This window comes from Neopsephotus bourkii, unplaced genomic scaffold, assembly GCF_033783945.1.
Source record: "Neopsephotus bourkii isolate Nb327-2 ecotype Australia unplaced genomic scaffold, CSIRO-AGI_Nbou_v1 NB_1600, whole genome shotgun sequence".
NCBI classification, from domain to species: domain Eukaryota; kingdom Metazoa; phylum Chordata; class Aves; order Psittaciformes; family Psittacidae; genus Neopsephotus; species Neopsephotus bourkii.
Genome location: NW_026902076.1, coordinates 3,611,883 through 3,624,496, shown reverse-complemented (window position 1 = coordinate 3,624,496; position 12,614 = coordinate 3,611,883).

The window sequence follows — 12,614 nt, the reverse complement described above, 5'->3', positions numbered from 1 at the left end:
TCCAGCACTGCTGGTTCTCCTGCCTGCTGTTGGATTAGTCTGAAATTAGACTCCACAGCCTTTGCCTGTGCTCACACAGAGGCCAAGAACTGCCAATGGTTACTATATTATAGGGCTGGATTGCTCTACTAAAGCCATTGGTGACATTACTCAGATTCCCATTGTGAAGACAACTACATATTGCTTACTTGGTCCCTTTTGCAGGTGCCACGTGCAGTGTGCACACAATATCATGTGCTTCTCCCTTCAGAAACTTGGTTCATGATGATCAGTTGAACTGTCTATGTAACTGGGAAAGTTAGTAATTGTGTATTCTGTGTATATTCATATATATCCACAGTATACGTGGATGCTGATCCTGCACTCCCACTGATGCTGGCCCCAACAGGTGATTCTGAGATAAAATTTCACCCCATCTACCTACCAGACTGACCTTCTGTTTATGTGGTTTCCAACATGCTCCAGAAAATCATATGTATGTTCAAGTATAGGTCTATCATTAGAAGTATTCTTGCCAAGGAATGAGTTATTGTCCCCTACATCTTTGCTTCTACCTACTAGATGCCCCAATTAACCACATACTTTCCCTCTTCCCCCACTGCCCTTGGTGCTACCCTAACCATACCCAGCTCTCTCAAAATGAATGAAAGAATTCTGAGGTCGTGGGTGATCAGCATTTGGGCTGAGGGCCCTTGCACTCAAAGCTTGAACGTTCTGGGTAGAAGATATTGAGCTTAAATAATCTTGGATAAAATTCCTTTCTAGCTAGTAAATCTAACACTGCTGAGACAGAAGTTCTAGCACAAGGAATGAGGTACAGTCCCTTCCATCTGTAGGCAATACCTAATACCTCCTGAAGTTTGCACAAGCCAGAGACTGTTCCTGATGCACAGCTTGGATGTGGCTGTCCTGTTTAGAAGGATAAAAAAGCTGAATAGTATGGTTGTGCCTACACAGTGCCCTTTAGACTCCACACTACAAACAGATACATTTAGTGTTTGGGTCTCTATCTATACAGTAAATGAAAGAGTATACACCCCAGAACAGTTTACCTAAAAAATTCTATGCCTTCATATTCCTCTTACCATATTAGAATAGCACAATGTGTCTATATAAAGAGGTTTATTCCCTTTTGATTCCGGTGTAGGAAAGGAGAAGCGTTGCATGATTTTAACCAAATCTATTTGGTCAAGTGAAAAAATACGTGAGACTTTTCTTGAGAAATATTAGGCTGCTGTGCCTAAATTGAACTTTATCAACAACTGCCTGCACAAAACTAGTGGATTACCCAGAGCTTCAGACCCAAGGCAGAACTGCAGCCAAGGCACAATCGTGTATTGAGAGTATTACTCAGAGTAAGCACTCTTCTGTTTCACATGGGTTATCCTACCCTTGTCATGGGAATCAGGGATCACATTTGTGTATCCTGGTGAATAAACTTAATCTGGCTCTGCTTCTTGCATTTCTGCAGAACAACATTGTAGTTTGTCTCCTGGTCTGCCCCTGAGAAGCTGGCATATTTTGGTCTGGGAGTGACAAGGCATTTGGTGCACCTGGGAGAGAGGATCCTTGCTATGCCTGCGCATTCATTTCAGTAGACAGAAAATCTCCCAGAGGGTTAACCCTGTATAACATCACTAGCCAAACACCATAAAACACTCCTCTGCTCAGGCTCCCATATCTGCTGCGTGGCTCTGCAATATTAGAATCTTGCCTGTCTTTCAGTATTCTTGCACTTACGGTACAGTAACTCGTTCAGAAAATATATACAAAATGTATACAAAAACTGTCATATGTGTGACAGAATCCTCTACAGTAATGACCTTCTGTTGCCTTCACATTTCTATAGGTGAAAAAATAGGTTTATTAGAGCTGGCATAACTACTCCCCAGGCATCCAGTCTGTATTCTCCTTTCTTTAGTTGGGGCTGTTGTACCTCAGTTACCAACCTTCGAAAAGGAAAAAATTCGGAGCTTAATTCCTCCCTGGCTTAAACCTTTGTATGTTTTTGGCTGTAGATTTATGTTCCAAAAACTTGGATTTACATAAAGACGTATCTATTTGCACATAATTTGCAAGAGTTCCTTTTAGCCTATAATTGTGCTAAATACAGTTGGGGAGGCCACAGCATACCTAAAGTATTGCCGAATGGATTTTCAAGAGTAATTTTTTTTCAAAAGTGTGCTAAAATAGAAAGATCAGAGGAAAAAAGAAAAAGAGAGACGAAAGATGGCCTTGTGGTTAAAATCCTGGCCTGCAATTCACGAAATCTGGGTTCAATTTCCAGCTCTGCCATTTACTTCCTGTGTGACCTTGGGCAAGTTGGATAATCTCAGTATGCCTCAGTTCATGGGCATACTAATAATATTGCCTTTGTCTTTCTTGCTGCCTAGAGCATGAATGCACCTCGTGTTTGTTTGCACAGTACTTAGCACAACTGGGACATGGTCTCCACACAGCCTTCTTGCTTTACTATAATGGTAACAATAATAGTAATAATGTTTTTACTCAATATTATGTGTTGAAAGAACAGAGCAGGTCATATAAAGGGGTTTATTTTACTGTCTTTGGTGGGTGCAACCAAAAAGAAGGAGCCCTTTGGTGGCAATGTCATGCACAGCTTTGCTCTACCTGAAAACCCAACAGAGGCTGTTGGCTATTAGTGATGTCTTTTAACACCTCGTTGCAGGGTGTAAGAGGTTGTAAGAGACCGGTGTAGTCTACAAAATCCTGCAAAATAATATGGATCTGTGTGCTGTTAGGACACCTATGACTTCAGCCCTATCTTGTTGTGAGTCAGTATTCTGTGAGCTCAAAATAAAACAGTCAGAGTGTTTCACTTCCCAGAGTAAACAGGTTGAAAACAGTGGGCCTAATACTGCTGTTAGCGTGGAGTACCTTATCCAGATGTGACTGACTAAGCTTTGCAATGCCAAATTATGAGATTAGTGTTGTAGATTTAGATCACTGGCTGATTAGTCTAAGAATAACTTCAGCGTCTGAGGTCTGTCTTGGTTACCTGAGTTTTTTGGAATAAGTATAAGGGATCTGAAAATAACCTTAAAATAACAAATAAAAGGCTCACTTAAAGAAAACATGTGCTGTGTGTCCTGACAATCTGTCATCTGTCTAGCCTGTGTTGTTAGGAAAATCACTTTTCTTGTGTAAGAGAGGAAGGAGACTAGTCAAAGTCCCTATGTAAAGAAAAGGAGCTGAACAGAACTGAGTAGCTCCTGTGAGCTACTGTGCACATACGCTGCTACAAAATGAGGCCAAGACTGTGAAAAAGGGTCAGTGCTTTTGGATGTTTGGCTTGCAGCAGCTTGGAGAAGACCTGATTTTTAGGGATCAGATATTCAGTGCCATGTGAAAAGCAGGACAAGGTGGACAACAAAAATGATAGGTGTTTGTGACACAAAGGCCTGATAGATGACTTATAGCAAAATGGCTTTTCATTGTTGACACATACATTTAACGTCCATTTTACATCCTACTGCTGTGGATGAATCTTCTGGTGCTCTCTGAAGTCTGTTTAAAGGGTACCTGTCACTTCGGGAGGCTTGGGAAAGATGGACAGTTTGACCTGGGCACCAGCTTTAAGAAATTATTGCAGTAGGGACTTGGTAGTCTGCAGCAGAAAGTAATATAGAGAAAGCTGTGAGAGGTTTTGTGCAACTCTTGCCCTGCAAACATGGAGTCTCTTTGCATCCCAGCTGTTCCTGTGGCTGGTGGAGGGCTCCAGTAGAGCTTCCATGAAGACAGTTTATTTTACATAGACAGGGTACTGTCCATCACATCTTTCTAAGCATCTTTCAGAATTCCATTCCTAGTGTTTCCTTCCACTCCAAAATATCTTCCTAAGATTTTTCAGATATTCAGGCAAAATATTTTGGTCCCAATGAAAAGCTTTGAAAATGTTTTTGGTTATGTATAACCTGGAACATCTTGTCAAAGTAGGTATTTAGAAGGGGAATACCCATGTTTCTGAATCAAAATATAAATCTCAACCCAAAACTTATACTGTTAAATGTTTCCAGTGTTTTAGGGATCAGCAATACAGCATAATCTTACAAGATCAGGCTTTTGGGCTTATAGAATAATTCCAAAGTCACATATCTTCTGGTTAGTGTACAGATATAAATACAAAATAGTTTATATCCAAATATCTTTACAGCGGACTTTAACATCAGATACATACATCTCCATGTTGCTGTATGAAAAAAGAAGGTTCTTGCTTATATGAAATAAAAAGGAAAAGACTTTGACAATGCACAAGAAGTCATTTTTCCTCCTTCCAGTCTTGTTTTCTTTTAACAGTCTGGGGGCAGGAAGGGTGGGGTACAAGATACAAAGTAAATCCCAAAGCTTTCTACAGAGACGTGTTGTCTTTTAGGTTTCTGGTGTCTTGTTAAGTCTCAAAATTAAGAACGAAATATTTGGCTACTCTTTCACTGCTCTTTCAAGGAAATTACTTTTAGGATTATTCACATGTGTAATTTTTACTAATTTCCAAGTCCAAATTTTTTTGCAAACTCATTAAACTTTAGTCCTTTCACAGGTATGGAAAAAATATCATGCTCAGGAATTCTTCTTAATAACATTAACTTTGTAACTCATGCAGTTTTGGGACTAGAAAGTTTCTTCACCTGAGGTTTTTGTTTGTTATTCCAAATTTACTGCCAGAAACTTGACACTTACTCTAGAAACATTTGTCCAAGATGGGTTCCAGAGATTAAAGACTGAGTTTGCTTGAGTGCAGTGATTTTAAGACTATGAACTACTTTCTCAGTTAAAATCCTTATTTGCAAGTTCAGTTTATGCTCACTGGCTTGATTTACAGCAGAAGTAATTAAAAAAAAAAAGAAAACTCTTCATTAACCAATATAAAAAGAAGTGTGGTAGAGAGGTTGAAAATTTATGTAATTTTTATTTCTATGCTAACAGACACAAGTTTAAACTACATTACAGTCTTGACAACTCCGAAATTTTAACGTATGGGCATGAAAATGTGAAATCCAGATCAGTCCTACAGATCAGTCAGAAATTACTGATAATTGTGGCCTGTAATCAGGGAGAAGGGAAAGCTAGCAGCAGTGTTGGGGTATAAGAACCATGCTAAGGCATTTTGGAGGGGTAATTTTCTTATTTTATGATAGGTGGCTACAAAGCAGACATGTAGAGATGAGCTAACAATGCATGGGGATAATCAGTAGCAATGGGAGTGCATTTTTAAGACATCATTCCTCCAGACTGTTTTAGATGACCAGTTTCAGATGAGAACCATGTGCTAAAGTCATGTAATTTGGTCAAGGACGACTAAGGTCGCTGAGATGGTTGAAAATTTTTCATCTGAATTTTCTTTTCAGAAAATGGCAAATTTCTATTGTGTATTGGGTCCAAATTGGATCAAGATTGAATCACCTTGTTTCCTGTGCCAATGGGTCAAGATTGAATCCCCACTGTGCCCTGTGCCGATGCTGCTCACGTTGGCAAGCTTGAGATCAGCTCCAGAAGCTGTAGGCACTCGGTCAATTATTATCGTTGCTATAAAAAAAGATAATAATTCTCCCAGAGCAAGAGTGTTTCTCCAGCCAAAATCTTCTCCAGACCCAAAGTAAGAAAGAGTTATGTCTGGAATATTTCACTCCAACTTTGAGAGAACAACTCTATGTATTCCTCAGTGTGTGAGCCCTGGATGAATGGCAACAGCAGTTCAAACTGTTTATTCCTTTCTTAGCAATAATGTTTAGGTTCATGAAAGCCTTCCAAGATATATAGAATTCCTCATGCTGAGTAAGGGCTCCTTCACTTATTGCTTCTGCTACACACTATGGACCATTCTTATTATACCTCCCTCCCCATTCATACCACTATAGTTAGGGGACTCTCAATGTTGTCATTATAAGTCCCTTATTTTTCAGGGTGTATAATTCAGCTGTAAAAAATTTGCCCTGGGCTGAAACTTGGCACATGAAGGCCAGAGAGAGGATTTTTGTGTTGATTATTTTTTTAAAGCAAGTTTTTAAAATAAAATAAAATAAAATAAAATCCGTTCAGCCATATTATGTTGTAAAAAGTGCAGGAAAAAATAGAAGTTAGTGGTTTCAGATGCTTTTTTTCAGACCTCGCGTGTGTAACTCAAAGCCAGCTTTGTTTTTTAAACTGAAATTTTCCAGGCTATTAGTCTATAATGTGAACTTGTGCCTTTCAGGTTTCTCTTTAAACACAGGCACACACGAAAAGAAGAGCTGAGTTATTTCAATTAGGAAAGGGGGCTGCTGTAATTTATTTTCAGTGCACTTTTTCACAAGGATTTTTTTTTTTTTTTTCACCTTCTGGGAGGCACAGGGGTGCACACCACCTGAATAAGCGTTGGGGTGAGCCCCTCTGCCCCTGCCTGCTGGTGTCTGCATCTCTTTGCTGTGGGTCTACTGGATCTCCAGGGAGTGCTGAACTAGATCCTGCTGCATTAGTGAATTCACCAGCTTCCCCACACTGAATAAAAGTTAAGGCAGGACTGAGCTTCCCAATGGCTGGTTTCCTCAGGGCTCAAGCAGATCTATAGCTTCGTCTGGAGGAGCTGGCACATTTGGATTTAACCATCAGATCTCTGGGTTCCCAGTCCATTGTCTTGGCCACAGATCCATCATCTTTCTCCTGAGGTGGGTTGGATGATATTTCATCTAAACTCTGGTTGGCAAAGCCTATGAACATGAGAGTTTTAAGCTTGTTGACTCTTGAGAAAACTGTGGCCTGGAGTACAAGTTAAAATGCACTGGGTGGCCAGTGCCTATTCCCTAGTTTGTGAACAGTTACAAAACCACGGCATGGGCATGAGAGACTGTCTTTACAACACATCTAAGTCTGGTTTAGCAATGGAGAAGGGCTATGCAGAGGCAGAATTTTCTGCAAACAGCTCATGTCTGTGCAGGACCAACTTACGAAGTGTTCTTAAATGTTCAGTTTCCCCAGTGGTTTTATTCTCAAGAAAAAAAGTCCCTAAGACAAAGAAGACCTGTTTTTTTGTTTCATTGAAATCAAAACAAAAAAGAGTTCTCTCTTTCCAGTTCTAGAAGTGGTGCGCATTTCTCAAGGAACAACTTGAACTGGTTTCTTAATTTTGATATTATTTTGATGGTAAAATTTTATTTTATAATGAACCCCAGTATTTCATACCTTTATCATAATTATTATTAATAAAAGAATTTTGTAGAAGATCTGTATGAAAAAAATCAAAATAAAATAATATGTATCCTATACTCAAAGATAAAGGTATGAAATTGCACGGCACTACCTTTCAAAGTGACCCCACCATATCTTCCTCTCAGTGGGAAAGTGTAAGTTGGTGGGTGAATGAGGGGGTGCTTGTCAGGGTGAGCAGCCTGAGGTACTGTAAGGAGCAAGGTGAAATAGCAGATACCAAACAAGAGCCTACAAATCCTGGCCACAAAAATATTAGTGCCCTTATCCTGCTCATCTTCTGCTGGCTGCTGCTGCAGCTCTAGAAAAGAGACTCACCAGCGGTGTGAGGTGTGAAGGGCTGATGTCTCATATACCCAGTCATCACTGGGATATTGTCTTGACAAATGTCTATATGAGGGGACCACTATTGCTTTTCCTGAGTCTAGCAGACTGTTTATCCAGCATTAGGATATCTTTCAAGCCCAGTGCTTTTTCTTCAAAGAGGACTGTTCTCTCTACCACTTCAGTAGCTCTGAGATCAGGATGTAAGCTAAATCATCACTTCTTTTTTCCACAGCTGGAGAAACCTGGGTGACTTGCCCAGAAGCAGAAAAAGAGCAAATGAGATTGATTGGCAGATAGCCTATCTTTTATTTGTGTGTGCGTGTGTATGTAGAGTGTGTGGGAAGAAATTGGTTGCAGTTGCCTTTCAACATGTTGTGATCTGCTAGCCAGGCCCTCATGGCTCCCATCAAAGACCACAGCTCCGTATGTTACCACAGATTTTGGGTTTCCAAACCAGATGTGACCGTGAAATTCCATGGGGTAGAAAACAGTTATCCCTAACCCTCATCTCACCTGGTGGCATGGCCTGTATGTGGAGTTTTCTGTTCACACTGGGTGGCCGTAGAATGACAAATCTGGACACATCAGTGCCGTGACTTTTCAGGGTGGAATTTTGACATTCCTGGAGTTCAGATTTGCTCATTTGTATTTCTTTTAGCCAATTAATACTGGCTCCAGACAGGGTTGGGTTTAGTTTTCTTTTTTAGTTCTTTTTTCTTCTTTTTTTTTTTTTCCTTTTGTTTTTTTGTTTGTTTGGGTTCTTTTTTCTGGTTAATTTAGTGCTCCTACTGGGGACCTGTAGGCAGAGAATACCACACACACAGGCACAAGCTCCTCCTCATGCCCCATGTTGCAGCCACCATTCTTGCAGACAAGGAAGCTGAAATGAAGCTGCCTAGAAAGCCTGTCATCACGGCTCACTAACCAGCTGGAAGCCATCCTGCAAAGTAAGGGGAAGAGCCACCCCTCGAAGAGTGGGAGCCCAGCCCCAGCTCCAGCCCATCCTTGTGGATAAAGTGAAGCCCACAGGGAAGACCTGGAGGCTGGTGTTGGTGTGTGACAGCACTCGGAACCTAAGCCATAACAGCAGCACTTTGAAAACAGAAAAGAAACCAAGTGTCTAATATTGCGTCAAGCCAACATCTATAAATCAACGTCTGTGAATTTATAAACTGTTCGTAAATTTAAGTGCTTTTTGGAGAGCTGTTTGTTATTATGTCATGGCTGGGAAGGGGGGGTGAGGGAAAGTACTTATACTCATTCACTGTCTCCTGCTCTGGACTTGCTCGTACATTGTTTGAGTGGGAAGAAGGAGCAGAAGTTACCTGGGTGAGGGAAGGCAATAGAGGGATGCTTCTGTTGTGCCCCAGAAGCATTTGGTGCAAGACAATCAGGAAGGATGTACCAGATTAAAACCACATTTGTGCATTTCAAATTCCCCATCTGTCCTTCGCCTGTTTAGCCCTCCACTAGCTAACATAGCTTTAAAACAATCAGAGAGACTTGTGGCAGGAGGCCCTCAGCTGCTACCTCCATCTTCCCCCGAGTGCCTCTAGGGAGGGAGCAGAGGCACAAAATCATCTCAGCAGCTCTGTAGCCCCTTTCCCTTCATGCTCTCAGTTGTGGTGACAGTCCCTGATGACTCTCCCTGCAACACACCTCACTCCAAAGCACTCTGTAAAGCAGCATGATCAAGGGGGAATGAGGTGTCACTGCTGTCAATGGGAACTGGTAAATGGCTTTAAGGGGGAAAAAGAATCCCCTGCAATCTTACACCACCCTTGGCTGAAACTTTTTCTGAGGTTCAACTATATTTGCATAACTTTTCCTCCCACCTCTATTCATTTTTGTTCCTTTCACCACCTGCTATTTCTACAGCCAGGATAAGGCACAAAAGTGTCCTGAAAGGAGTTGTCCCAGCCTGGCAGGAAGCAGGAAGTATTGGTAGGCCTAAGAGGGTGTGAAAAGTTTTGGAGGTTACATTCACAAAACAAGACATTGTTCTGGTTGGGTGCTGCTCATTCAAGTATCTCAACACTTTGCATGCATGAATGAGTTAAGCCTTATAAACCACCTGTAAGGAAATGGTATCCTCCATTTTATAGGTGATGAAATGGAAGTACTGAGGGAGCTGAGGCCAGGTTTCAAACCTGAATGCCTTCAGTTAAGCTTCTAAATCCTAACCAAGGCACTGAAATAAGGGTTCACAATCTATCAAGTCATGCTGATATAAAGGGAATGGTTGTGTGTTTAGCCAGACCCAGGGTCCCTGCTGAGCAACCTGTTTATGAAAACTTTGGTCTGGACTTTTACTCCAAAGCCATGCAATCAGTGGAGACAAGCACTGGACACCAAGGACCAGACACCAAGCACCTGAATACTAGTATACAAATGTGCATTTGAATGTTTTCTAAACCATGCAAGACTCTTTAGTGAAATAAAAACCCCCTTGGAAGCCCACCTTGCTTCTAAACTGCATAAAATACCCTGAGAAGAACCATCTTCATGGAAGCCCAAAGATCATGGATAGGCAGAGTAGACATCAGTGTATTTTCTGAAGACCAGGGGAAGCTAATCAAAACATTCCCCAAGCTCTAAAGAATGGGTTTGGCACTGCTCAAGTAGCCTTTAGCAAAGATTTGAAGTTAGTTCTCTACTTCACTTGAACATGACTTGAGTCGAAGCTCCTCACTTCTGTATTACATGTCCTGAGTTGACCTCCATAATTTCTGAGATACTCCAAAGCATAACAACTTTTCATGCCCTTGCATGTTTCAGGAATAACTTGTCATGGCCTGTTTGCCAGTATTTACAGTGTGTCTTTATGTTATAATGATTGTGTGATCTGGTAAATTTAATTCTTTCATTTCTGTAGTACATGTCAGCCTCTCTCAGAAAATGAACTGTCTCCATATGAAAGGACTAATCCATTTCAGCGAATTAAACATTTCTCTATTGTCATATTTATGGTGACTTTCTTAGCTCTTTTGTGAAGCTGCCAGGCAAGACTGTACTTAATGAATTTTAAATGTGTGGATTGGACGCTGCTTGCAGGCTCAGGTAGATGTTGCTCCCTTGGTGGTATGTTACACTTGTGGTTTTGTTTTTTGAAGGTTTTAAACCAAGTCTGTTCCCCATAGGAAGCACTACAAGGACCAGCTATTATCATTTTGGACTGAAAACAATTGAGGGATTCAAATGCCCTCAAAAAAGCCTATGCTTATTTCTAAAGAGGATTGCAATGGTCTAGAGGCAGGACATTGTAGGGAAGAGGTATTTCATGAAATACAACCTATGCTTATGTCCATCTGCCTGTAACACTCTCACTGCTGAGCCAGTGATCCATTATATATGTGTATCAACACTTGCACCCTGCATTGGATCACAATTCCCATACCTGTTGCAGTGCCATTCATCTTGTTGCACTCCTGGCTTATTCAGATGTTTTTGTTTGGGAAATAGCAGAGGTTACTCACACAAAAATAATGTTTTCCACTTTCAGAAGCAGTTAGGCTTTAAAAGGAGATGACCCTGAGTATAGAGAGATTGTGTTTTAGAGCCTGTCTTTGAAAAGCTGTGATAGGGAAGAGAGCAGCTAAGGAACCCATACGCAAAATATACACCCGGAAGTCTTTGATGCAGTGATATTGATGGGGACCTACACAGTGTTCTGGCTTGCCAGCATTAAATGGAGTCTGGATGAGATAAGTGGGGTGGTTTACTCAACTTGGAGCACACTGCCTGCAGACCCAGGCGGATGTGAATGCTTTACCACAGTTGTATCTTTCCTTAACTAGGAAGATGCAAAACACTGTTCTCATTTAAACTAAGAAAAAAAAAAAAAAAAAAAAAGGGAGGGGGGAAATAATTCTGGCACAGTTATCTGACTTGTAGTGCTTTGGAGAAACTGGGGACATATCTCCATATGTTTCAAGATGCAGAAGCAAAACACTGCTTGCACATCATCTAAAGAAAGGCAGCCTGGCAGCAGAGGAAAGCGCTGTAACCCTGACGGCGGGGATTAGGGCTTCCTGATAGACTCAGAATAGGCTTTGCTGCCGACTTAACTAGTAACACATGACAGAGCATGAATTTTCATGGGATAGCTGCGCAGAAAATGAGTAGGAAGTGGCTCAAAGCAAAGTCAGGGAGACAGCTATTTGCAGGGATTGCCTTCTGACAGCATTGTCTAGTGAATCCAGCCAAAGGACTTAATATGAGTGAAAAAAAAGCGTCAAAGTCCTGGCTCCAAAGTGTAATTCTGTGCAGTCCCTTTTGTTAGGCACACTGTCCAAGCTTCTGCTGGAATAAAAGGTGAGTCAAAGGAAAATGGTGTCCAGAAGTTCAGAGCAACCCAGACAGACCTAACCACATGACAGGCCCAGAGGGAAGTTTTAAACCACCCACACAACAGCTTGCACAGCTTGCCAAAAAGTCAGATCCTTCGGCTGGGGGAAAAATAGCTTGCATCTGGATTCTGTGTTTGAAGCCCATGGTAGAGGAAGAAGCGAATGAGGAGGAGGAGCGGGAAATGTGTTCTGCACAGACCAGATTTCAATTTGATTTGAAGCATGAAAGGAAGGAGTTTATTGTTCTGATAGTAATAAGTCATTTCTCCCTGTAAGTGTAGTACAATCTTCTATGAGTGGCAGATCAGCCAAGAACAGAATTAGGGACATTTCTACCATTTCACTCCAGCCTGCTTTTGTTTATTTTAAAAATAAAACACAGATCAATGTTTAGTTGAATGGGTAGAGAATAGAAGGAGAAGTTCATCAGCTCCTAATCATGCAGGCTAAAAGTGAATCGTTGGCAGCTGAAGCCACCATAAAGTGCTGGGCTGTGAAACAAGCTAGTGTGCTTAGCTAGATGGTCAGGTATCTATGGTTTGAAAAGGCAAAGCTGATCAAATAATAAGGTATTGACTTTTGAGTCAGAGGACCAAAATGATGCTCATGTTTGTGAGACTGACATAGTACACAATTCTGAGTAAAACATGACCCTCAACCTTGTTTTCTTCTATGTGGTGGCAGTGGAGAGGCAGTGATGCTTGTCTTTGAGAATTCTTGAGGACATGGTATCCACAT